Genomic DNA, 25542 nt, shown 5'->3' with positions numbered 1-25542 from the left:
AGACGGGTGAGATTCTTTTGGGCAATCAGCTTCCTGCTGAGGCAGCCTGTCTCCTGTAAGGGATATCCCTAAATTAGTGGCTGCCTCTTTAAGGGGTGAGGGTGAAGAAATGTTAATTATACAAGGGGCAGAATTTGAAGTCCCCTAGCTTTAAACATCTTTTCTCACCCAAAATCCTTTGGAAGGCAGCTGTGTCCAAGAGTGCCAAACGTCTTGACAAATTTCATATTAATTCGACAATTGTCATTGGATGAAGTCTCAACAGGTTTTATTGCTTTTTTTTTTTTTTTTTTTGCGGTATGCGGGCCTCTCACTGTTGTGGCCTTTCCCGTTGTGGAGCACAGGCTCCGGACGCGCAGGCTCAGCGGCCATGGCTCACGGGCCCAGCCGCTCCGCGGCATGTGGGATCTTCCCGGACCGGGGCACGAACCCGTGTCCCCCGCATCGGCAGGTGGACTCTCAACCACTGTGCCACCAGGGAAGCCCGGTTTTATTGCTTTTAAAAATAATTTTTTATATTAGGGGTGACTCATACTGTCTGAAGTAGCTTAGCAGAATTTATGGTTATATTAACTGTTTTCTCATCACAATCATAATTGTTCCTCTTGTCTATTGCACCTCTCATTGCTTTTGTTGGCATCTGTGTTCATTATTTGATCTTCATAACAATGGGTTGGTATCATTTTATAGATTGGGATAGTAATACTTCAAAGCATAATAAGCCATATTATATGTTGAGGACTTAGTATACATGCCACTCAGTGTAATAATGCTTTACGTATTTTACCTAATTTAATCCTGCTGGCAATCCTGAGAAGTGATTATTGCCAGTTTTACAGATTAGGAAACTGACATGTAGAAAGGATCACTTTGGATTAAGTGGATTTGATCCTGTCCCCTAAGGCCTCTTGTGCTAGAGAGGCCCACCACTCAGCTTCAAGCATTAAAACGACTTGCCCAAGGTTCTCTTCCATTGCATATTTGCTATGATTGTATTTCAGGTTTGCCTGTATGGCATTTATTAACTCTATCTACTATTTAAGTGTCTTCTATAGGCCCTTCTTGACAAGTCAAAGGTATCTTATCCCAGAAAAGTTACATAAGCTTTTTTTTAATTAGCTGGAAAACATCAATGAGGTATTTTCTTCTTCTGTCACGTATCAAGGTTTTTAACCAGTCATTGGATGCAATAGAATCTTCCACCTTGGGACAGAAAAGGCGATGAATGGGTTATTCATTAGATGCTCATAAAGAGATGTTATAGATAGTGCTTCAAAAGGAGTCACTGCCCAACTGAGTGATTATCTGATCTCCTGGCTTCCACTGTTGTGTGGTGACAACCCCACCAAAACAGAAAATAGTACTGCTTGTACCTTAAAAAGGTTAGAGGCAATTTCACTGAAACTGCATCGTGTTCAGCTTTGTAACATGAGGCAAAATCTCACTTTTTGCTAAATAAAGTTATTCTCCATTTTGTAAAATAATGCACATATCGATACCACAACGGATCCATGGAAGGCTCATCTTCTCTGTTCTTAGGATACGTATATCCTGCCTCTTTTCACAGATCTTGCATGGCATTCAAGATGAGATGCAAGAAAAAAAAGGGACATGTAGGGAAAATCAAAATTAGGGGAAATACAGAGAGAATAGGAGATGAATGCCTAAAGTTGAGCCATGAATTTGTCTTTCAACGTTGTCTTGACTAATTTAAAATGAAATGACATTATTCGCTAGGGAAGAATAGGCTTATTCCAAAGAGAGGAAACCTCCTGACACATAGGATTGATAGAATCATTAAGGAGAGTGATGCATGTTGCTAAATTGTATTCCTAGGAATGTTGTTTGCTATCAGTACCCCTGATCAGCTGTGTGAGAGTACTCATTTTTTTAAAAAATGTATTTATTTATTTATTTTTGGCTGTGTTGGGTCTTCGTTTCTGTGCGAGGGCTTTCTCTAGTTGTGGCAAGCGGGGGCCACTCTTCATCGCGGTGCGCAGGCCTCTCACTATCGTGGCCTCTCTTGTTGCGGAGCACAGGCTCCAGACGCGCAGGCTCAGTAGTTGTGGCTCACGGGCCTAGTAGCTCCGCGGCATGTGGGATCCTCCCAGACCAGGGCTCGAACCTGTGTCCCCTGCATTGGCAGGCAGATTCTCAACCACTGTGCCACCAGGGAAGCCCTAGAGTACTCATTTTGACTCTTCCTCATAACCTTTGTGTGTTCTCATTTTTTCAATCATTGCTGATTAAACCGATGAAAAATGGTACCTCCATTAATTTTCATATATTTTTAGTGAAAATGAAAATATTTTTCAGACTTTCATCAGCCATTTGTGTGAACTCTTGTGAATTGTCAGTCTGTCTTTTGAGTATATTTTTAAAGGGCTTTAAGTTTTTAATTGCTTTTCAGCAGTTGTTAACATAAAATGTATTCAACTATTGATTTTCCATGTCTCAGAGGCAATGTGCCTTTATATATAAGATTTTGAGAAATTTAAGATTTTGAGAAATGGTATGTAAGTTTATGGTATCAGCAATAGTGACCTAAGAAAATCCCTTAAAATTGAATTTCAGTGCTTTTATGCTGGGTGTTCACTTTAGTTTTAGGCACAGACCTTACCACTCCTTGTTGCCCTACCTTTTATGACCTCCCTGGCCCCTTTAATTTGAATTTGGGACTCCCACCTTCAGGCACTTAATCTTTCTGGCCTGCAGGTTGCCTGGCCACAAAATAGCTTACTCAGGAGCAACCAGCCCTTAGAAAACCTGATTCTTGCTGCCTAAACTCCAGAAAGGTTTAAATTTGTCTTGGAGTTTTTCCTTGCCTTTTCCCCCCATTTGTAAACACGTCTTTTACCTAACACCAAAGGATGCAGTCTCCACCATTCTAACCCATGTGTGGTTATTTTTAAGTAATTGTCATCCTATGCAAACTGTTCTTGAATGTTGAAGATCTGGTTGCTTCTGAGAGTTTCTGGGCAGGGTTAATCTCTCTTCTAATAATTCATGTTATTTTTGTTTTTTTTAAAAATTCCCCTCAATCCATTTTAATTCATGGCTTTTGATGATCTCCTTGAATGGAAGCAAGGAGTGTTCATGTCAGGGGAGGGGGGCTGCTTCTACCTCTATCAGCAGCTTTGAGGTTTGGTCAGAGGTTCCTGATCCTGAAATACCATGAAAGGAACATGAGGCTGATGTTGATAGGGTGTTTTTTTGGTTTCCACTCAAACTAGCTCAGGAAAGGGGGGATTTGTTGTAAGGTTACAAGGAATCCCATAGGAGCCAGAACTTCACAGGAGCTGATGCCAGTAAACAGCTTTGTTTCTGCTACAATTAAGCAGTCACTCCAGGATCTGCTTCTTTACCTCCTGTTGCCAGCTGGTAACTTCCTGTCTTTTAGTTCAGAGTTCCAAGACAGTCTGACCCAGCTGACTGTGTCGCACAACTCCATCCATCTCAGGGTCAGTGCATCTGTTGACTGTATTTCATCCAAGCAGCTGTGTCGGGGGCAGAGATAGACAATTAATTGGGGCATAGAGCCGTGGGCCAGGTTGAAACATCAAGAGACTTGGACTATAATCGTAGCAGTGAAACCTTGCTCAAGCCACTTCATGATTCTGGCCTGCAGCATCCCTAGCTTCAAAATGAAAGGACCCAGCTAGAGCATCTTTGGAGGCATATAACATGGTCACGACTCTTCTTTATATGTTCGCTATGTGACACTTAAGAGATCCATCCATGGCATGGAGTAAGAAGGCAAAGAGTAAATGCTGGGCAGGATAACATTAAAAAAAAAAAAAAAAAAGGCCTGTCATCATCTCTTCTGCAGACCAAATGCTAATGCGGTTTTACATATTTTGTGCTGGGAACCCCTCAATGTTAGACAGTACATTAGAAATGCATATCAAATCCACTGCTAAATATTTGTTAGGTAGTCTGCTGTTTTGTGTTCAACACGATCAAAGGAATGCTTTAAAAGGAAATGCTGAATTGCTTGGTGACTATAGATTCCATTTTTTTTTTTGCGGTATGCGGGCCTCTCACTGTTGTGGCCTCTCCCGTTGCGGAGCACAGGCTCCAGACGCGCAGGTTCAGTGGCCATGGCTCACGGGCCCAGCCTCTCCGCGGCATGTGGGATCTTCCCGGACCGGGGCATGAACCCGTGTCCCCTGCGTCGGCAGGCGGACTCTCAACCACTGCACCACCAGGGAAGCCCGATTCCATTTTTATGTACACTCAAAATCCCGGCAATAAGGAAGTCATAACAGCAGAAGATTCCTCTTGGCAGGTCCTTCCGTTCCTACTCTTGCAAGTCAAATTAACTTATGTTGGAGAGCTTGAGTTTAAATGATGGATTTTACATCTCTCACGTTCTGATTATTGAAAGCTAGCTAGCTGATATCTACATTATAAAGTAGAACTAAAATTTATATTTAAATTGTGCCTATGATCTAGTGGCTAACTGCAGCAGAGTCTAGGGTATTATTTTATAAACAGTTCCATAAATTGGTTAAGAGGTAGCTTTATGATAACGTGTCTAAATGCAGTGGTGTCTCTTTGGATGTGGGCAGGCTGCCATCTGGCTGTGTCACAGGGGAGTCTCTGAGACTCGGGAAGAGAGAAGCGCAAAACAGCCTGCCCCATCCCTGTAATTCACAACCCTTAGACAGGGGTCAATTTTAGTGCCAAAAGATGACTTTTAATGTGATTATCTGCTAATCCTCTGTTTAAACCACTACCACCATTCACTTCAAAAGATTGCCCTGCTTGTTAAATTGGTTCTTGCTTGAGATTAATGAGTCTTGAGAAGTGTTCCACAATGGCCAGATTGTAACCCTCACTAACTTGCACTGAATGCAATGGAATTAGGTGTCAGAGGTTCTGCCCAGTTCTTCTGAAGTAGAACCTTGTCATTTAGCCTTAGTTAAATATTAAGTAAATGTCTCTAGGGTGTTTGTCATGCAAACTGTACTGGTTTGGTTTTAAAACACAGCAAGGAAATGTTTTGGTTTTAGTATAGCTTTAAAAAAAAAACAACCACCACCACCTTGAAAACTGGACTCAACAGATCTGGATCTCTCTGATTATCACCATCATTACCTGAAAAATGATCCGCCCCTCCCCCCGTTTCTGATGATGACTGGAGAATGTGCCACATTCTTCCCTAACTCTTCTGCCACCCCACCCTCACCACTGTCCCGATTTTCAACCCCCTAAGACTTTCAGTGCTGGTTTTGGGTCTGGTTTGGTTTCGATTGAGCAGAATTGTAATCCTCCCACATAGAGACCAGCGCGCCTGACTCTCACCCCTGAGCCTCACTTCTAAATGCTTCACTTAATTTATCTCAGGATGTGTGATTACTTTCAAGCTTAGCTAGGTATGAGATTGTTTGAGACACCAGGAGCCTGGAGGCAGGATATCTTTAAGGATGAAATTAGTTTGGATCTGCTAAGACAATGCAAAAAAAAACAATTAATCATTTCATACGGAGTTTGGCTATGCAGTTAGTCTTTCTCCTCTCCCTTTGGTTTTATCGTAGCTTTTAATGTCTTATCAAGAAAAACAAATAGCCTTTGCCAAGTTATATCCAGACCAGAAACCAAGGCACATCCGGCAGGGCAGAGCCTCAGTTCACTTTCTGAATTCAGCTGGAGGCTAGGACCAGGCCAGAGGCTGCTCTCCCCAACTGCCTGCAGGCGAATCAGTCCCTAGGGGGTCTTTACAAAGCACCCTTCTGGACTGGACCTTGTCCCAGATTCTCTCCCATTCATTTGTAAAACAAAGGGAAGGAAAAATGAGCTAATCAATAGGCCACAGGGGCCTTTCTTTCAGAGGAAATTTTCAAATAAAATCTTAACAATGCTCTATTTTTTTAACCAATCAATTCCATTTGCAAAGCTGCATTCTTTTTTTTAATTATTCATTAATTAATTCATTTTTGGCTGTGTTGGGTCTTTGTTGCTGCGCGCAGGCTTTCTCTAGTTGCGGTGAGCAGGGGCTACTCTTCATTGCGGTGCGCGGGCTTCTCATTGCAGTGGCTTCTCTTGTTGTATAGCATGGGCTCTAGACGTGCAGACTTCAGTAGTTGTGGCACATGGGCTCAGTAGTTGTGGCTCTCGGGCTCTAGAGAACAGGCTCAGTAGTTGTGGTGCACAGGCTTAGTTGCTCCGCGGCATGTGGGATCTTCCCAGACCGGGACTCAAACCCATGTCCCCTGCATTGGCAGGTGGATTCCTAACCACTGCGCCACGAGGTAAGTCCCAAAGCTGCATTCTTGAATGGGTATGATTCTCACAGCAGCTGCCTTCTGAGCCTTCTCTACCTGCCAGATGCTTTACATACAAGAACCCCATTTCACAGGTGAGAAAACTAAAACCCAAAGAGTAGTTAAGTGATTTACCCAAAGGGACACATCTAGTAAGCAGAGTAGGTACATCTATCTCCCAACCCCATCCATTCCTTTCCAGTGCCCCATCTTGCCTCAAATGGCTAAATTCTTTTTACCCCCAACCCAATTATTCAAGATAATAATTGGATTGGGCCTCTTTGGTTGGAAAAGCTCCATATATCATCACAGCCTCGTTAGCAAGTGCCCTATATGTGCAGCAGACTCATGTCACAGGTTCCCCAGGCATTTGTCCTGCAGTTCTCTGTGCTGTAGTCCCTTGTGTCCCCCCTCGCCTGTCAGACTGTGTGTCCCAGACTCTCCAGAAGGCCAGGGCATTACAGGGACCTGGGAGAGGAGAAGGGCTTTGGTACCTTTGTTGGGGGCAGGGAGTAGGGGAAGGCCCGATGAGGCTGCCTGCTGACCCCGCGGGCTTGTTGGGCCGAGGCCTACATTCCACTTCCTTATCGAATTCTGCAAAGAGCCCAGTGGAAAAGGAGGAGTAGGGAAAAGATGGGCCTTTGTCCCACGAGGAGGTGGGGATTTGCGCTATGGGGACAGTCCTTCCCTGAGGAACCTCTGGTGGAGGGGGGAGGAGCCTTGCACCCCTCAGCAGCTCTCCCATAGGATTAGGAAGTGGCCGCTGTGCTGAGAAGGGGAAGGAAAGGGTTTTCCCAGCTCAGTGCTCTACCAGTTTACAGCTGGAGAGGCCGTACTGTAATTTGGCCTCTGGAATTTTCTGGAAGCTAGAGAGGTAGTAGACAAACCCAGTCTTGTTAACCTCATGGCCGTCACCTCTCTTCTTCCCTCTCCTTTCACCAGGGCAGCCCTGGGGCTTCCCTAGGTTCACGCTTTGCAGCCCCTTCTCCCCGGTGCAGACTACAGCCTTGACCTCCATTCCTTTTCTTCCAGGCCCAGCTGCCACCAGGCGCCAGTCAGCCCTGTTGCACCAGTGGCCTCCGTGGGCACGGTGGCTGGGAGGCTTTGTGTTTGCTTGGGGGTAGCTGGGCCCCAGCCATCTGAAGTTTCATCTGGGAAACTGAGGCTGACCTCTGACCTCTGACCTAGGGTGCCCTCTCACTTTGGCCTCTTGCCTCCTGCAGCAGTCCTGGTGGTGCCCGAGGCCCAGCCCCAGTGCTCTCCTTGCTGGGCTGAGTCCAACTCATGTGACCTTACTATGTGCCCTGTGAGGCGGAGGGAATGTGTCATTTTCAAGGAGCCACAGTCTAACTGCTTATGAACAAATAATACTGTAAAGGTCCTAAACGTGAGCAGAGCCTCTGCGCCAGCCTTCAAGGTGATGACAGCTCTCTGTGCAGCCAGCCGTAGTCATCTTACTGAGTTCCAACTGGGTGCTGGACTCGGGGCCGTGGACCCTATAAACATTATGGAGTGAGGCATAGGCATTATTATTGTCATTTTAAAGGTGAGGAAGCAACATGGAAAGCCAGCCAAGTTGCTGTAGCCAGTAGTGAGCAGACTCAGGATGTGAGCCCGTGACTGATGCCAGAATCCTGGTTATGAACCGCTGCCCTCACTAACCATTTTCCTTAATGGTGTTAAATATAGTCGAGATTTTGGGGCATTAAACATGCCCAATTAATTTTATTTTTCATTTTACAAGTAGTGAACTGTGTTAATAAAAAACTGAGAAAAGAAAAAGTTCTCTAAATCCTACCACATTTATTTATTTATTTATTTATTTATTTATTTATTTATTTATTGTGGTACGCGGGGCTGTCACTGTTGTGGCCTCTCCCGTTGCAGAGCACAGGCTCCGGATGCGCAGGCTCAACGGCCATGGCTCACGGGCCCAGCCTCTCCGCGGCATGTGGGATCTTCCTGGACCGGGGCACGAACCCGTGTCCCCTGAATCGGCAGGCGGACTCTCAACCACTGCGCCACCAGGGAAGCCCTACCACATTTATTAATTTGAGGGTGATTCCCCTTTTCCATCAATTTGCCTGCCTGTCTCTCTATCTATGCATTGTTTGATCACAGGACACAGTTTATATGATACTTTGTGATAAATGGTTTGATAGAACATTAAACATGACTTGGGGTTCATGGTGCATACCTAAGAAAAAGAGGGGAATGAAACGGGGGTGACTCACGAATCTTTTAACCTAAAAGAAATCATTGAATCAAAGGATAGTTTCGTTACCTTATGAATTAGAAGACTGGGATGCTAATCCAAGTGAGAATTGTTCCACCTCTATTTTACATAGTACCTGTTTTAGTGAAATAGAGGGAGACGCCTTGGAGTGGGGGGGGATGGCCAAGCTGGGATGGGCTCATAACTGCTGGCTGTTACAGGTGGGTAATCAGTTAGTCCAGAGTTTCTTAATAATTAGCCAAGTGGGACTTCCCTGGTGGCACAGTGGTTAAGAATCCGCCTGCCAATGCAGAGGACATGGGTTCGATCCCTAGTCCGGGAAGATCCCACATGCCACAGAGCAACTAAGCCCATGCACCACAACTACTGAGCCCGTGTGCCACAACTGCTGAAACCCGCGCGCCTAGAGTCTGTGCTCCGCAACAAGAGAAACCACCGCAATGAGAAGCCCACGCACCGCAACAATGAGTAGCCCCTGCTCACCGCAACTAGAGAAAGCCCACAAGCAGCAACGAAGACTCAATGCAGTCAAAAATAATTAATTAAAAAAAAAGATAGGTCTTCCCTGGTGGCGCAGTGGTTGAGAGTCCGCCTGCCGATGCAGGGGACACGAGTTCGTGCCCCGGTCCGGGAGGATCCCACATGCCACGGAGCGGCTGGGCCCGTGAGCCATGGCCGCTGGGCCTGCGTGTCCGGAGCCTGTGCCCCGCAATGGGAGAGACCACAACAGTGAGAGGCCCGCGTACCGCAAAACAAAAACAAACAAACAGAAAAAGATAAATGTCACTTGGCTGATTTTTCTTTTATCTCTGGCCTCAGTTTGACCATCTCTGAAATGTGGAGTTGGACAAAATGACCTCTCATTTTGAAAGTTTTACGATTATATAAATATTGATGGTAATGTGTTTTTTAAGATATTCTGTCTTTTTAATCATATGTTCTGGCTTCAACAATGCATCTGGCCTTATACAGTTTCCCCCACGTGACCTCCACACACCTTGGGTTGACTCCTACCAGTTTTCTTGGGGTCCCCATAGGAACAATAGTTAGTGATTCTCTGAAAAAAGTCCTGAGACCCTTCGTTGGGCCCACCAGATCTGAATCGCTAGAAATCACTTGGCCCTGCAAATGCACACCAAGAGAGGGAGGGTTTGGTGAGGGTTAAGGGCTGTCCTAGTCCGGGCACAAAGCAATGGCAAACATTAAGCACACGGTCTTGCTCTGAGCTTCTGCGTGTGCGCGTGCGTGCGTGTGTGTGTGTGTAACAGGGAAGAACCAAGTCTGACTACATATCGGATCTGTTTCTTTTACTTTAACCTTTGCTTCCCCCTTGCTTTTGTTCACCGAAAGGATACTGTCCATACATAATGGCCTGCCTTGGGGAACCCTGCCCCTCGGCCTGAATGTTAAACCAAAGTGCCTTTGTTCAGGGAAACATCTGGACCCTGTCCACCTGTGGATGGCTGCAAGAAAGAAGAAATTAACACACCCCCTCCCCGAGGCTGGCCATTCCAGGGGATATTTGCCAAAACGTATGGCTTTTTTACTTCACTTCCTCATCTCCTCCCTCTCTCTGTGCTATAAAAGAAACTGGCATCCAAACCCAGATAAGATGGTTATTTTGAGACTTTAGTCTGCCGTCTTCTCGGTCTGCGGCTTTCCGAATAAAAGCGTCTTCCCTGCCTCAACACCTCGTCTCCGATTCATTGGCTTGTCGTGCGGCGAGCAGAGCGAGCTTGGACTCGGTAACGTGTGTGTACACATAAAAATCCATTGTTTGCATTGCATATGCTCCAATTTAACTAGAAAAAGATGTTATGTTTTTGTTCCTCTTAAAATTAAATTTCTTCTGGCATTCACAGGCACTGAAATCAGAAGGGAAAAAAATGTTTCGATTTGAAAATGTTTTTCAAATACGTAGCAATTCGACTCTAGGGGTTGGGACACGGTTTTTCCAGAAACTCGAACTTGGAAATTAGCAACTGAGCAGCAGTAAGCTGGCTTCCTTTTAAACTAACACTGATCAGCAAATAAAGGTTAAATGAGTGAAATAAGAGAGCTGATTTCTTTATTAGACCATAATAGAAGGTTTAGTCAAAGGAGAAAATGAAACTCTGGATTTAATACTAACTCTACAATCCATGGCACACCTGTACAGGGGCTGCCACTGGACAGGAGCCCCTCCCAGCCTGACCATGCCCCAGTGAGGGCTTCTTAAACCTGGGTTATGTGAAATAAAAGTTGAGCAGTTTTCAGCATTTGTCTACATAATTGGGGAAAATATTTAGCCAGAAAGAATGGATACAGGGCGATGGATTGAATGGCTCTCCATTTTTCTTTAGACCACAATAGCTCTGTTTTATGAGAATTCATTAAAAAAAAAAAAAAAAAAAAAGGATCAGGGGGCTCATTCACTTGGGTAAGCATTCCAAACAAGCTAAGTGTTCTTTGAGGCTTTAACCCACTGGGGGCTGGATTCAGAAATTTAAACCTGAATTTGTACTGTAGAAAGCTTTTCAAATGTATAAGACTGGGTTTTATGCTTAAAAAAAAAAAAAAAAAAGTCTACTAATCTACAAAGAATGCTAGACTATTTCCCCTACAGGGCAATCAAAAGGGTGTGTCTTTAACACGAAAAGGATTAAATCATTATAACTCTGTCAAGAGCCTGAGTTTCAGAAAACCAGGTGCCTGTCTTTATTTAAAACATCTCAGATGCCTAAAAGGATGTCTAAGCGTGTGCTAATCTGTTATCTAGCTCTCTTATGGAGGTTAATTTTGTATAACCTTATATAGATTCATGAGGAATATATTTTAAGGAAAATTTATAAAAGAGGCATAAAACCACCTAGAACCGTTTTAGTGTGTTATCTTTAAGATTAAAATATAAAGAGCCATGCATAGGATGTGCTTGGTAAGTGGAACAGAGTTTTTGTGGTGGAAATTCTCCAAGAAAACTCAAGGTGAAGGGACACCCAAATCAAACCTAACAATGTTAAATACTCCTTTGTGGTCACCTGGACGTTTTTCATCCTTTGCAACCTGAAATTCTGAGACTATGTATATTTAAACACTGGACATTGATCCAAGCAAGAAGACAAGCATAGTAATCTTTTTTTAAAAACAATTTTATTTATTTATTTATTTGTTTGTTTATTTATTGGCTGTGTTGGGTCTTCGTTGCTGTGCGTGGGCTCTCTCCAGTTGCAGTGTGCGGGGGCCACTCCTCGCCGCGGTGCGCAGGCCTCTCACCACAGTGGCCTCTCCCGTTGCGGAGCATGGGCTCTAGGCACGCGGGCTTCAGTAGTTGTGGCTCACGGGCTCCAGAGCTCAAGCTCAGCAGTTGTGGCGCACGGGCCCAGCCACTCCGTGGCACGTGGGATCTTCCCGGGCCAGGGCTCGAACCCGTGTCCCCTGCATTGGCAGGCAGACTCCCAACCACTGTGCCACCAGGGAAGCCCCAAGCATAGTAATCTTTTGAAGGTGTCTCCTAAAACATCTTCTGAATCCTGTATTTTTACAGATTCAAACTCAGGTCTTCACTTGTAGTTTTTTGTTTGGTGGTCTTATAACCCTGAGCCTAATTCATTAGTTATCACCAGTAATGTAATATCCCATCCCTAAACTATTTACTTCCAGCTGATGCCGAGAGTGCGGCCTCTGTGCACCGGTGCTGAATCGAATCCCGGAGACAAAGTTTTGGGTGAAGTAGAAAAGAATTGCTTTGCCAGGGAAAGGGAGACACAGTGGGTTCCAGCCCCAAAAAACTGTGTGTCCCAACCTGGAAGGCTTTGGTGAGGAGTCTTATGGCAGTGGTTCAAGGGTGGGGTTGCTGAGAAAAATTAGGGTGTGTGCAGGGCCTGCACTCCTTTAGCTGGCCTCAGGTCATGGAGGCTGAACAGAAAGGCTCCAAAGCCCAGGAGCCCCATAGTGTCCTGCTTGGTTTCATAGGTGCACCATAGCCAAGTCTGAAAAAAGTAAATGATGTGAAAACGTGCTTGTCTCTTAAAATGACGAGGTGGTACGAGGGTGCATTTGGTCTCACACCAGCGCTCCATCTTCACTGTAAGAACAGCTGGACGTAAAGTCTATAGAAGTAGGTTCTGTAGCGTATCTGTATCTAAAATGTGATGTCAGGAGCATGTAAATAAGAAAGAAGTTCCATGAGTCAGTCATTGTTTCTAAAAATAAGGTTTTTAAAAAAACATACAACTCCACAGATGGCAGAACACTTCCAAACATATTTTTATCTCAATCCAACATCATTGTTGTAAGCTATTAATATCTACATTTACATACGATGAAACTAAGGATGAGATATTAATATCACCCAGACCTCATTCTCACTCCAGCCTCTTCTTACTTCATCATCCTGTGTCAAGCCTAAAATAAAGGCTGTCTTTGAAGCAAATGAAGAATCTTTGAAAAGGGCCTAATAGGCTAGACAGTGGGTGGTGGATTTAGAGAGAATATATTGGTGGGTGGGAAAATGCACCCCTCATGAAAGTTGAAAGGAAAACAATTGTACAGCTAGCGTCAGAAGATATGTTGCATAAAGCTGAGCAGGATTTAAAGACATTTAAACATTCAGGAAAGACTGGACCACTTTGGGGGGTGGGAGGTGGTTCTAATTTTAAAGGAAAGTTTGCTCCTTTCACTCAGTGCTGGAAGTCTTGGCTTCACCTCGTATCAGCTTCTCAGGAAGCTCCTGACATCTCTTCCTCAGCTGGCCCTTGTCGACTGAAAAAAAAAAAAACCACAATGTGAGAGTTGTGAGTTAAGTTATATTTGGGGCAAAATGAGGACTGTAGCCCGGGAGACAGCATTTCAGATAGCTCTGAGGAAGTGCTCCAAAGAGGTTGGGGGGAGGTGAGTATAGATGTGATTTTGGTGAAGGGGGAGTCCATGCAATCAAGGACACATTTTTGCAGAAGGTTTCTGCTAGTCACAAGGAGGAGACGTCACCGTGAAGGATTTTAGTGCTTTTCTAGATCTGAGGAGATGCAAGAGTTGGGCTCATAAAATCTTCTCCTGAAAATATCTAACTATCTGAAGGCCTGTTTTGCCAGTTTTCCCACAGCACAGAGTGCCTCATTCCTGGTCTCCGCCCTGAACTGCTTTCAGGGGGTGTTGAAGGTCAGCATCTGCAGTGGCTCCTAATCTAATCCTTGTAGAGGTAGATGGCAAGTGCCAATTTGTAGGTGACACCCTCAGCCTAAGAGTCGCTGATGGTTTGAGAGCCTGAGGGGTTTGCCATTGTCAGAGTTTATCTTAAAGTACTTTCACCCTTTTTACATCTATATTTTCTCCTGCAAATCAAAACCTGATTAGATAAAGCCCTAAATACACTCTTTGCTTAAAAATAAAAGAAAGAAGGTGACCCTGCTGAATTTTACCTGGGTCCTGTCTGTGCTCCTGGAAAACAGAAACCATGAAGATAATTCACCCACCCTCTTGTGTTCTAGGAGTGATTTACTACAAGGAACCGTCCTTCCCCATGTGATTTAGACAAGACCTACAGGTCCCCCACCGCCCCCCTTGTTTACCTGTGACAAGGTCAGTCACGGACCCTCCAATTCCCACTCTTTGTTTTATAAATGATTTGAACTCCATCCCCACTGGCCAATCTGGACAAAATACCTGCTACCTTGACTTGACCAAACTCGAGTTAAGCTTCTCTCCATTGCCACACCCCTGAATTTTGACCCATTCTCGAGCAGCCAGCACACAGCCCCTCCCGAGGATAAGCTGACCTCAGGGTAAACAAGCTCTGATCTACTGTCCTATCTACCTCCCCACACCCAGGACACATCTTTCCAGCCTTGATCATCCCTCCCTATAAAAGAGAAGCCCTCTTCTGCCCGGTCTTTGAACACTCACAGGTCTTATGATCAGAGAGGTCTCTCACTTGCAATAGTCCTTTCAATTAAAACTATCCTTGCCTGAATCCACATTGTTTTTTATTTGATAAAGACAGTAAGGAAGCAGAGAATTCAACCTGGGAGTCCCTTCACGTGCTGTACTACACCTCTCACTTTCCAAGATCATTTGCAGCAAAATTTAGTCTGTGTTTACTTCCCTTATGCAACATACAATCTTTTGTATTGCAGAATAGCTTTCAGGAAGGCATTTGAATTCTTCCTCTAACCAAAGCACCGTTTGAAAAACAAAGAAATTGAGGAGGAGGCATTTTGCTTAGGCTAGTATTTCACATACACTTGAGACTAGATTGCTGCTCAAACACAAAGTAATTTCCTAACTTTGTAGTTATAGCTCCAAATCACAAGCGTTAGAGATAACTATATTCAAATGTAACTACAAAAGCAACTTCCACCCCCCAATATTTATTTTTATTCTCTCTCGCTTTATATGTTTTAGAGCTGGCTTTCCCAGCATTAACTGGAGACGTTGAGAATTTGCTGTAAGGTACCTCCTTCTCAGCTGGTCCAGTCAGTCACCTTGTTTTATTATTGTTTCTAAGGAATAAATAGTCCACAAGAAATATGGGTTTTAAGGAGTGCTATATCATTTAAAAATAATACATGGAAAGTCAGTTTTAATTCTATTAGGACACCTAGGCTGTTGATTAACTCTATCAAATATGTATTCTACTTTGTGTACCAGTTAATTCAAGGACCTTAATTTAACCAGTTGTATGATCAGGTCTGTAGTAATGAAGCATGGAATATTTTTTTCAGTCCTAAACTTACAAGTTATATGCTAGGATTTACATAGTATTGAAGAAGTTGTCCCATAGTATTTTTATTTTATTATTATTTTTTTGTCCCATAGTATTTTGTATACTGGCTACAAGCCGTTAAGTCCCAAGTTGTTTACCAATAGAAGTGACTTCTTTTCTCTAATTTTTTCATGAGCTTGGGAGATCCAAAAAGCAGGACTTTTAAGCCAAAACATCTGAATGATCTTCCTTCACACAGGAAGATATGAAACAGAAAAGCTACAAAATAAAGACAACCAACTTAAATCAGTTCATGTCCATTAGGTCTTCACTTCTCAGATAGAGTAGTGAACAGAGTGTAATTCTCCAGGGAGCCACAGTTTGTGCATTTATTCATTTAGTAAAGATTTTTGGTCTGTACTGGGCACGTGTAATTTTAGATTTCCGACAATTCTGGAAACATTCCCTCACTTCAAGCCTGCATCATCTTTATTTTGCATGCTCATGTTAACCATCTAATGAATCTCCTTCCAGCCATCTTATGACCTTCAAATCCATCCTCCCCAGAGCACGTAGAATGACCTGTCTCAGGAGCTGCAGTGTCACAATCGGTATAGCGTGTGGTACTTATATAGAGTGACCTATCTCAGATGCAAGTATGACCATGAACCACTCTTTAGAACATATTAATGTCCAAGCACCTTAAAATTACCTATAAGGGCCTTCATAATTGGACTTCTGCCTAAATCTCTACCTTTAACCCTTCCCCCTATCTGTTCTCTTCTCTGGAATCACAGAACTGCTGACAACTCCCACTCCCACGCCAGTTCCTGCTCTGCAGACATATCCACGCTCTACTTTATACTTCCTTTCTACTGTTGCTACTGCCTTGCATGCTTTCACCTGCTCCAAGTCTCAGCAAAGGCATTGTCTCTAGATAAGCCACCTTGAACCTTGTATCTATATTCCCTACTAGATGGTTATTTATTGTTCCTTGAACCTGGCATGTAGTAGCAAGGCAATAAATAATTATTGAATAAAATAAATAAAGCCTGTTTCTACAAAGAGGATTTAAGAGCTGTCCCCGTAGAGGAAACAGATATAAAGAAGTAATTACAGTTCAGAGTGCTAAAGATACATTAGAAAATTCTACAGAGTGCTAAGGGAGCATCCTAGAGAGCTTTTTCAAATGGGGTTGTTCCCTATCTTGAGTGGTTTCCCAGTGGCCCTGATGGAAATTCAGGACACAAATTTGGTCAAGATTTCACCAAGGTTTTTTCAGTATGAAAGTAGTAATTCTATATGTTTCTGAACTGTGAAGGGATCTTTGAACCAGAAACCAGATTTTATTTGCCTTTTAAGAAGAGCCTCAGGTCTCTTTCTTATCTTGTAATTGATGAGCAACAACTATTAAATTTCATTCATTCATTTAAGAAACATCTGACAAGGGCCTATTATGAAATACTATGCTAAGTGCTGGGGATTAAGCAACGAACAAGACAGACTCCATCCTGCTCTTCTGAGGTTTACTTGTAGGCAAAACAGAGAGTAACAAGTAAATCGATACAGAAATTAAAGATTATAGGATTGTTGTTTGGGATACGTCAGGTTGAGAGCAGAGACCTACTTTAGAGAAGGTGGTCAAGAAAGGGTACTTGGTGCTAGTTTCACTTAAGCCTTGAAGGATGAAAACTAGCCAGCCAGCTGAGGGGTTGGGGGACAAGGCTTCAGGATGAGATAAGCAGAAAGGGCAAAGGTCCAAAACTGAGCCGGAGCCAGGCACTGTCCCAGACTCTGGGCCGAGCATCCACTTGGGCTGGGGATGAGGCTGATAAAATCAAAATGTATAGTCTAAGTGCAGGCAGGGTAGAGTTCTATGAAGAAAAATAAAAGTGGGGTATGCAGACAGAGTGGTAAGAGGTAGCTGTCTTAGGTAGAGTGGTCAAGGAAGGCCTTTCCATGGAGGTGGCTTTTGGACACGGGGCTGATTTTACTTATAATTTACTTATAACTCACGTTTAAATTGCTTGTGGCAAATCTAGAATGTTCAAAATGTATCAACCGTCTTTGTGATTGATTTCTGTATTCATTTGGAAACCAGTGTTCCCAAGCAGTCAAAATGGCAAGTAAGCCTTCTAAGAAGACAGCTGGATTTTAAGTGGAAAGCCACCTTCGAGTTGGTCTTTTCCAACTCTGACACCAAACACTTGCTTTGATTCATATCTGGTAAGCCACCTCATGAAACAGTTCTGTAAAATTGCTGGCATTGCTCACCATCCTAGGGACCCCAGCCTGACAGTGGTATGTGGAAATTGCAGAGGAAAGGGCTCCGAGAGAAGAGCATGGAAGTGCCTGTTGGCCCGGAAGGCTGAGGCTCGTCCGCTCACGTCAAGCTTCTCTCATTACAAAGGGTCACAGGGAGGTTATAGCCCCAGTTACAGTCCTGTTGGGGAGGTGCTGACGGCATGATCAACAGTGCCTTCTAATAGCTAGAGTTAATCACTCACTGACCGACTGGAAAATCAATGGCGGCCTACCCTCTCCCCCTCCACTCCGCCTGTGTTGGTCCAGCCTCCTTCCTTCGCTCCCTGCGGTGACCAGGCGTCAGGAAGGGGATTCTCGGGGACTCTTGTCCCTTCCTGCTCAAAGACTGGCTCTACAGGAAGACAGTCATCTAACTCCAGGGGAGGAGAACCCATTCTTCTCTGCCTGGGAGAAACCTTGTAATGAAGATACCGTGTCAAAGATGAGAAGGGAGCAGCAAAGACAGGAGATAAGGGGCGAGAAAAAAAAGACAGTCTTTCAGAGGAAAGACGTGATTGTAGCCAAATGAAAAGGAAACTTGATTTTCGGAGATGATGGGCTAGAGAATATTTACATGTCTCCAACCCCTTGTCAAATGCACTGTAATCTTAGTTTTTAGAATATTTTCCTTTCAGGAGGTGGTGAGTTACTTTTTTTTTTTGGTTGCACTTTAAAAGTTGATGTCATTAAGTTTACCCCAAACGGGCCCTGTCATAGGGCTTACTAGACCAGCGGTCTTTTGTCAGGGAGGCTAAGGAATCAGGATGCTGGTGCCCTGGACCAGAACTGAGAATGGTGAGCTCTCACCTTGGGCCTGACCAGGTGTATGTCGGAACCTTGGCTTGTCAGAAATGTGTTACCAACAGGAGGAATTAAATTCCAGGGCACTCTGGCTGAGAGGTTTCATTCCTGAGTTGTGAGAGCCTCCACCTGAACTTCACGGCCATGCCAAAGCGATTGTCACAAGGTTTATACACTTCCCAGGAGGGAGGTTAAATCTCAGACCAGGGCCCGTTACTTTCCCAAGTGAGAGGTGAAGTCGGGGTTCCTGGTGGTGGTGATGGGGGTGGAGGAGAGTAGTGCTGTCATCACAGTGTAGAGCCTAACTTTTACTGGAGTGTCTCTGATTTCCTTTTGGAAGGAAGAGAAGTGATAACCAGGAAGGGTGGGGGGCAGGGTAGTGAGGAGTGTTGGGGGTACTGATAGACATACAGCTGATTGAAGGTGTTATGGAAATAGTATACTCGGGTCTCTAGAATTTAGACCGACATTGGCACACAGAGTTGATAGCCACCCCTGTTCACGGTCATCATGTTGACAGTCGCTCAAAATGAGTGGGGGTCTTCCCTGGTGGCACAGTGGTTGAGAGTCCGCCTGCCGATGCAGGGGACACGGGTTCGTGCCCCACTCCGGGAAGATCCCACATGCCGCGGAGCGGCTGGGCCCGTGAGCCATGGCTGCTGAGCCTGCACGTCCAGAGCCTGTGCTCCGCAACGGGAGAGGCCACAACGGTGAGAGGCCCGCGTACCGCCAAAAAAAAAAAAAAAAAAGAGTAGAATATTGGCTTTGCCAAGTGTTCATAGCACAGCCTTTGACGTCAACCTGAGAATGGAAATGGATGTTGTGTAAAGTAATATGAGAGTCCGTTTGGCTGTTCCCCCAGTGAGTTGAGTAGATACATATCCAGGGCGCCTTCACCGACAACCAACATCGTCTGCGTGGTCATAAGTGAATTTTCTTTCCTACATCCTGTGATTAGGGCTCCTATAATTTTGTTAGCCTGCATATTGAGTTTTTATTCTTATGCATTTCCTCAGCTCTCCATTTCCTCCCCGGCCTCTTAACTGGTAATTTTGTTTGCTCACGGACTGCTGTATGACAGAGCATCTCATCATGAAGTGGTGTGTCTCCTCACCTCCCCACCTTCCACATATGTGCAGATGTTCTAGCACAAGGAAGTGCAGCCAGCAATACCAGCCTTGAGAGACAAAGAACACCTCGACCGGAAGGACTGGGGACAATTATCTGCCGTCCTTACCACCAGCCAGTTCAATGTTAAGTTACTTGCCAAGTAAGAGAAGGGAGAAGATCTGGTATGTGTGAAGGGGACCAAATCCAGACAGACGGAAGGCCCCTAACCCTGGAACTACCTCCAACCAGGGTCATCAGGACGAGTGCTTCTCTGACATTGCTTTCCCAATGAGAAATGGTTTTAATTCCCTGGGGTTACAGCAAGAGTTGTGCGAGCCTGGCTGCAAATCCATTTCTTTCTATGTAGTACAGCTGACTGGTCACTCAGAAGGCAAGCCACGGAGATGTGGTTGATGGTCCTTCAGAGCTTGGGTGGATGCAGTTGTGTGGCTTGACTCCGTAAAGTCTTTAACCCTTCCAGATATAAATCTTTTTTATTTCTTCGGAGTGACCACCACCCAAATCTTTTCTGAGTTCTATAAGATTGTAGACCGGAGGTCAAGGTGAGAAATGACCCAACTTTGACTGAATGTGTAAGAAGAGCCTGTGATGGCCTGAAAAACTAGGTGTGGAATGTCCATGACCTTTAGCCTAATATCGGGTGGTTCATGGTTCACCAGGTCAGCATGACGGCCACTCCGACCTTACACCACGTCCAGAGACTACCTCATACGCAGATGCTTCCGTAGAAAGACAGGAGAGTGCAGCGTGGTCATGTTTTCTCTTTTCTCAAGGTAATTCAAGCCTAGACGTTCTCTAAGGTGAGATGTATTTGAGGATATACTGAGCCTGAATCCCATTTTAAAGATGTCTGTGCTTTTTCCAGTGGGATTTTTTTTTTCCAGGAAATTATGAGACACGTTACAAAAACCCAAATGGTTTAGTTCTACAGAGCTGTTTTTCTTTTGTTGTGGGTTTGGGTTTTTGGTGATGGTGAAGGTGGGAAGGACAGGTTAAAACATTTTGTTTTGTTTTTATGACCATCATTTTTAAGACAAATGCTTTCTCAGTCTTTATGGAGAAACACAGGTTTACTTGGGTACCACTAGAATGACCCGAGCTTTAAAAAAGGTCTGGGCAGCTGTTCCTTATACCATTCTCATAAGTTTTTCCTGCTGTGAGGTACAAATAGCTGCGCTCATAGAACATAGGTGATAAAATGGTGGGAATATTTGTAAAATATGGTGAAACAGGGAAGTTGGCCTAGGGTTGCTCAATTAAGTTTTTTTTCCTTAAATCACCAGGAATCAGGATATGTACAAGAAAATGTCTTGGGAAAATTTACAGGTCAAATTTATTATTTAAATTTAACCTACCAGTATCCCCTTCTTATTACATCTATGCAGAAAAATAAGAGAGTGACTTTCCAGGGAGGGTCCTTTGAAGGTGGAGAATAGTGTTTTCCTGAATTACTGCCAGAGCATAGCTCATATTTGCTTTATAACACACATCATATTTAGGCTGCTGTTAGCAATGTCAGTTTTTAACATCTCAATGGCTCCCAAGATGAGGTGTGTATAAGCAAGTGAGGATTTAGATCAAGCGAGCAGCAGCTCATTATTTTTTTTGCGGTATGCGGGCCTCTCACTGTTGTGGCCTCTCCGGTTGCGGAGTACAGGCTCCAGACGCGCAGGCTCAGCGGCCATGGCTCACTGGGCCCAGCCGCTCCGTGGCATGTGGGATCTTCCCGGACCGGGGCACGAACCCGTGTCCCCTGCATCAGCAGGCGGACTCTCAACCACTGCGCCACCAGGGAAGCCCAGCAGCTCATTATTAATGCATGTGCTGAAAAATCTCTAGCTTGCTGTTGCTAAAGACAAGAGTGTTGGGGAGAATGATAGCTCATTTTGGAGGCTAATATTAGAAATGGTTAGTATTAAAAATGGAACCACTACTGACAAAGGGTTTACTCTGTGGAAGTTCTGTCTTTTGAGACTTCTTCAATTACAGAGTTGAATTGCCTTTTAAAAATATGCATAGAAGGGCATAAAATGTTGAAGTACTCTGTCTTATTTTGAAACTTAATGTTAAATGATACATAATTGATTTATTTCTAGTTGAAGAAAAGATGCCCATTCAAAGGACATCTCTTAGAGCTCCCTTTGCCCTAATCATCTACTCTGGAACATTCTGCTTTGGGGAGGCCCAGGGAAATTTTGAGACTTTTTATTTTGATTCTGGTAAAAATGATCTCTGTTCAGACCAAATAACCCATTAAAAAATAAGCAAAAAAAAAAAAAATAGACAAAAAAGGATGAGAGTCAAGAGCATGATTGTGCAGTACAATGAGGATGGTCAGGAAGTCCTTCTGTTATAGCAAAAGCTATATAGTGAAATGATGTTGAATCATACATTTTATTAAATATATTATGAAAGATTTCAAATGCCTTAGGGCTGAAATAATATAAAGAGAGGAGAAAGCTGGTGGTGAATTCTTGTTGTTTTATTGTAAGTGTTAAGAGCGTAGCTTTATATTGGTTCACTTATCTTCGGTACTCAAGTCTACCTTCAAGAGAGATGTGAGGCCAGCTGTTTTGGGACTGTTCCCACTGGAAGCTGATGGAGGGCTCAGTCCCTGGTTGTTTCGGATCAATGTGTAAATTACAGACCACCGGGGTTTTTTTGTTGTTGTTTAGTTCTGGGGTTTTTTGGTGATTACAGTGTGCGAGATTATAATGTCAGTGATTATCATATCAATTTTATGTGTCGCCATGGGTTTTATTTCCTCATCTGTGCCCTCACTGTGCACAGTGTGGATTTTATTGTTGGTACCAATGGTACACAACAAAGGAAGACTCTTAAGTCCCCCCTTTCTCACCACTCCTAATGGTACCTGTATAGAGAGGATGGAAGATTCTTGGCATATTGGGGGTAGAATTGAGGCAGGGATTCCTCCGTGGCTGAGAGCCTCTCTCTGCTCCTCACGCCTTTGCAGGGGAGGACAGTCCAGGACTCTGACTCCTTAGAGGCCACGTGGGCTATCAGATCGTCCATGCAGTTGCTCTGGCCAGATTCATGGTCATACTGAGGAATACCTTTGGTGACGTGCTTGTTGAGGACAGTACCCATGCCAGCATCAAAATCTGAGACTATATTTAATTGACATTGTCCTTAAGTGCCTTTGTGTGTGTGTGCGGCTGTTGCCTAGGCTGGCTGGCTGGCTGGGTTATCCACAGAGACCTGTGGCAGCACGCTGGGAGATGGGAATAGTTTGTGGTTTTAATCAGATGAGAAAGTTGAACCTGGCATGTGGCTAATGTCTATTGCATTTGTGCTTTCAGGGGTCTGTAAAAATAAAGGTTTTGATCTTTCAGTATTATTTTGCAGTTATTTTTTTCTAGGGTCAGCAGGACTGACAATTAATATACTTAGATATGACCCAGCAATCCCACTACTGTGCATATATACCCAGAAAAAAACATAATTCAAAAAGACACATGCACCCCCAATGTTCATTGCAGCACTATTTACAATAGCCAGGACATGGAAGCAAGCTAAATGCCTATCGACAGATGAATGGATAAAGAAGATGTGGTACATATATACAATGGAATATTACTCAGCCATAAAAAAGAGCGAAATTGGGTCATTTGTAGAGATGTGGATGGACCTAGAGACTGTCATACAGAGTGAAATAAGTCAGAAAGAGAAAAACAAATATCATATATTAACGCACATACGTGGAATCTAGAAAAATGGTACAGATGAAGTGGTTTGCAGGGCAGAAATAGAGACACAGATGTAGAGAACAAATGTATGGACACCAAGGGGGGAAAGCGGGGGGGGGGGGGGGCGGGGGTGGTGGTTGTGTGATGAGTTGGGAGATTGGGATTGACATGTATACACTGATGTGTATAAAATAGATAACTAATAAGAACCTGCTGTATAAAAGTAAATAAATAAAATTGAACAAAATATATATTAGAAATGTGAGGGAGGAGTCTAATAGTAAGTTTGCTTAGCAGTGATTACATTGTTATCTGAAGCAAGGCTTATTTGTTTTTGCATGCAAAACTCAAATGGCACCCAAGGCACCCACCCCAACCCTCAGTTCTAACCCTCAGTGGATCCAATATCCACAGTTCCTCATGTAACCTACATGCATTTACTTATAAATACATTTTTAAAATTACAAATGGGATCAAAATATACTCTTGCTGCCTCTTGCTTTTTTCATTTAATAGTATATCTCACAATGTTTTCTTAACAGTTGCATAATTTAACTGGTGTCCTGTCATGAATATTTAGAGTTGTTTCCAGGTTTTTGTGGTTGGTTAGCTGTCCAAAGGAAGGTGGGCTTATGCATGACTTTAACTTTTGTATGCTCTACATTTCCTAAGACTGAAGACACCAATTCCTTCAATGGGCATCATTTTGGATGTGACATCTATCCAGTGGTGAGTAAAGGACACTGGTCCCAGACTTCTGCTGGACTGTTACTGGTGGAATGGTGTGGATAAGAATTTAGCAACTGTCTCATCAGTTGTGACATCTTAATCTCTGAGCCCCAAGGGCAGCCAGGTGGCCTCTAGTGAGTGTTACATGGATATAATGGGTTAGGATCACAGAATTTGGGTTCTTTAAAAATAGGTATCTGGTCTCAGTAATAATTGTCATGACGGGTTGGGGGAGGGGGGGCGTGGTGAAAAGACCATAGGATTTGGCATCAGAGCGAAATTAAAGCCCAGCTTCTCTACACGCATTGTATTTTCTTTAGGAGGACGTTCACCTTCTTTAAGCCTCAATTTCCTCATCTGTAAAACAGGAATGATATGAATATTAAAGTAATGTCTATGAAAATACACTTAAAAGTCACTGCACAAATATTAGTTATTACTTAACTGAAGTCCTCCTTAATAACGAAAAGAAACCTCAACTGTTTTAAAGTAACTTTCCTAAAGATATACAGGCATACATCTATGACTTAATTACTAATCTTTGTACCTTTAGTGTTTGTCTTCAAAAATTTCAGACACAGATCTGAGCTTGAAAAAATGGAGCATTAGAAAGAACAGGAAAATGTCACTTAATCATTTTATTTTTCTCACCTGCCATTTGCTTTCATTATTGTATCTCCATTTTTACAGAACCTGGAATATGTCAAGACCAGTTTGCTGAGAGTCTTCTGTGATTTACGGTGTTTGCTCTGTAGTTTCTTTGTTTTGGTGTTTCAGGCGTGGAATGAAATTTTATTAGTTTGAAATTACACCTGCTTGTCCCAGTGACTCACCATCACGCCACCCTCCACAAACACACACAAACCCACGTGACATACACTGTAGAAGGGCTGTGAATTTAAAAAAGTAAATAAAAATAATGCCACAAGGAGGAGAGGGCATTCACCAAATGAAAACAACTTTTTACACTGGATGGTAAGCAGTAGTCTCTAGAATGTTCCCAAGTAACCATAACAAAGACCTGCTTTTAATTCACTCCCTGAAGCCAAATAGGAGACCACAGAGCAGTGTGTATTCTAGGGAGAAAAAAAAAAAGACTGAACACTGAATAAACAAAAACACACACAGGCTAGTGCAGTCAGTCTTTTTTTGTAAAACTGTGCATCTGAAAAGCCTCCAGAGCTTAAAATTGCTCTTAAACTGAATCCCATACTTATGGGTTTGAGTAGGTAGATTTTCAGCAGCTTTCTCTGTGTCCTGTGGGGTCGCCATGTCAGTGCCCTGTAGAACTGGGGTGTGGAACAGAGTTGGGCAGCACTTCTGAAGAGAATATTAATGGAAGCCATAGCTGCTTCTATTGATTCAATATTTGAAGGCATTGTTAATAGCATTTGGGAGCAAAAGCCTTCAAGGGCACAGAGAAGAACCCATCTTTTTTTTTAGATGTTGGGGGTAGGAGTTTATTAATTAATTAATTAATTTTTGCTGTGTTGGGTCTTCGTCTCTGTGCGAGGGTTTTCTCTAATTGTGGCAAGCCGGTGCCACTCTTCATCGCAGTGTGCGGGGCTCTCACTATCGTGGCCTCTCTTGTTGCTCAGCACAGGCTCCAGACGCACAGGCTCAGTAGTTGTGGCTCACGGGCGTAGTTGCTCCGCGGCATGTGGGATCTTCCCGGACCAGGGCTCAAAC

General features: G+C 43.7%; 1 protein-coding gene across 1 annotated transcript in view; it reads left to right on the top strand.

The window, feature by feature from the left end:
* The window catches only part of SGPP2 (sphingosine-1-phosphate phosphatase 2), a gene marked incomplete at both ends in the record, with an annotated part of 127440 nt that overhangs the window by 51400 nt on the left and 50498 nt on the right, over window positions 1-25542 (top strand). The gene's annotated exons all lie outside the window — the stretch shown is intronic.

The sequence above is a fragment of the Mesoplodon mirus genome (genome assembly GCF_964341445.2).
Source record: "Mesoplodon mirus genome assembly, chromosome: 8".
In the NCBI taxonomy this organism is placed as follows: Eukaryota; Metazoa; Chordata; class Mammalia; order Artiodactyla; family Ziphiidae; genus Mesoplodon; species Mesoplodon mirus.
Note: the sequence above shows the minus strand (reverse complement) of the source record. Positions and strands in the feature narration are given on the sequence as shown.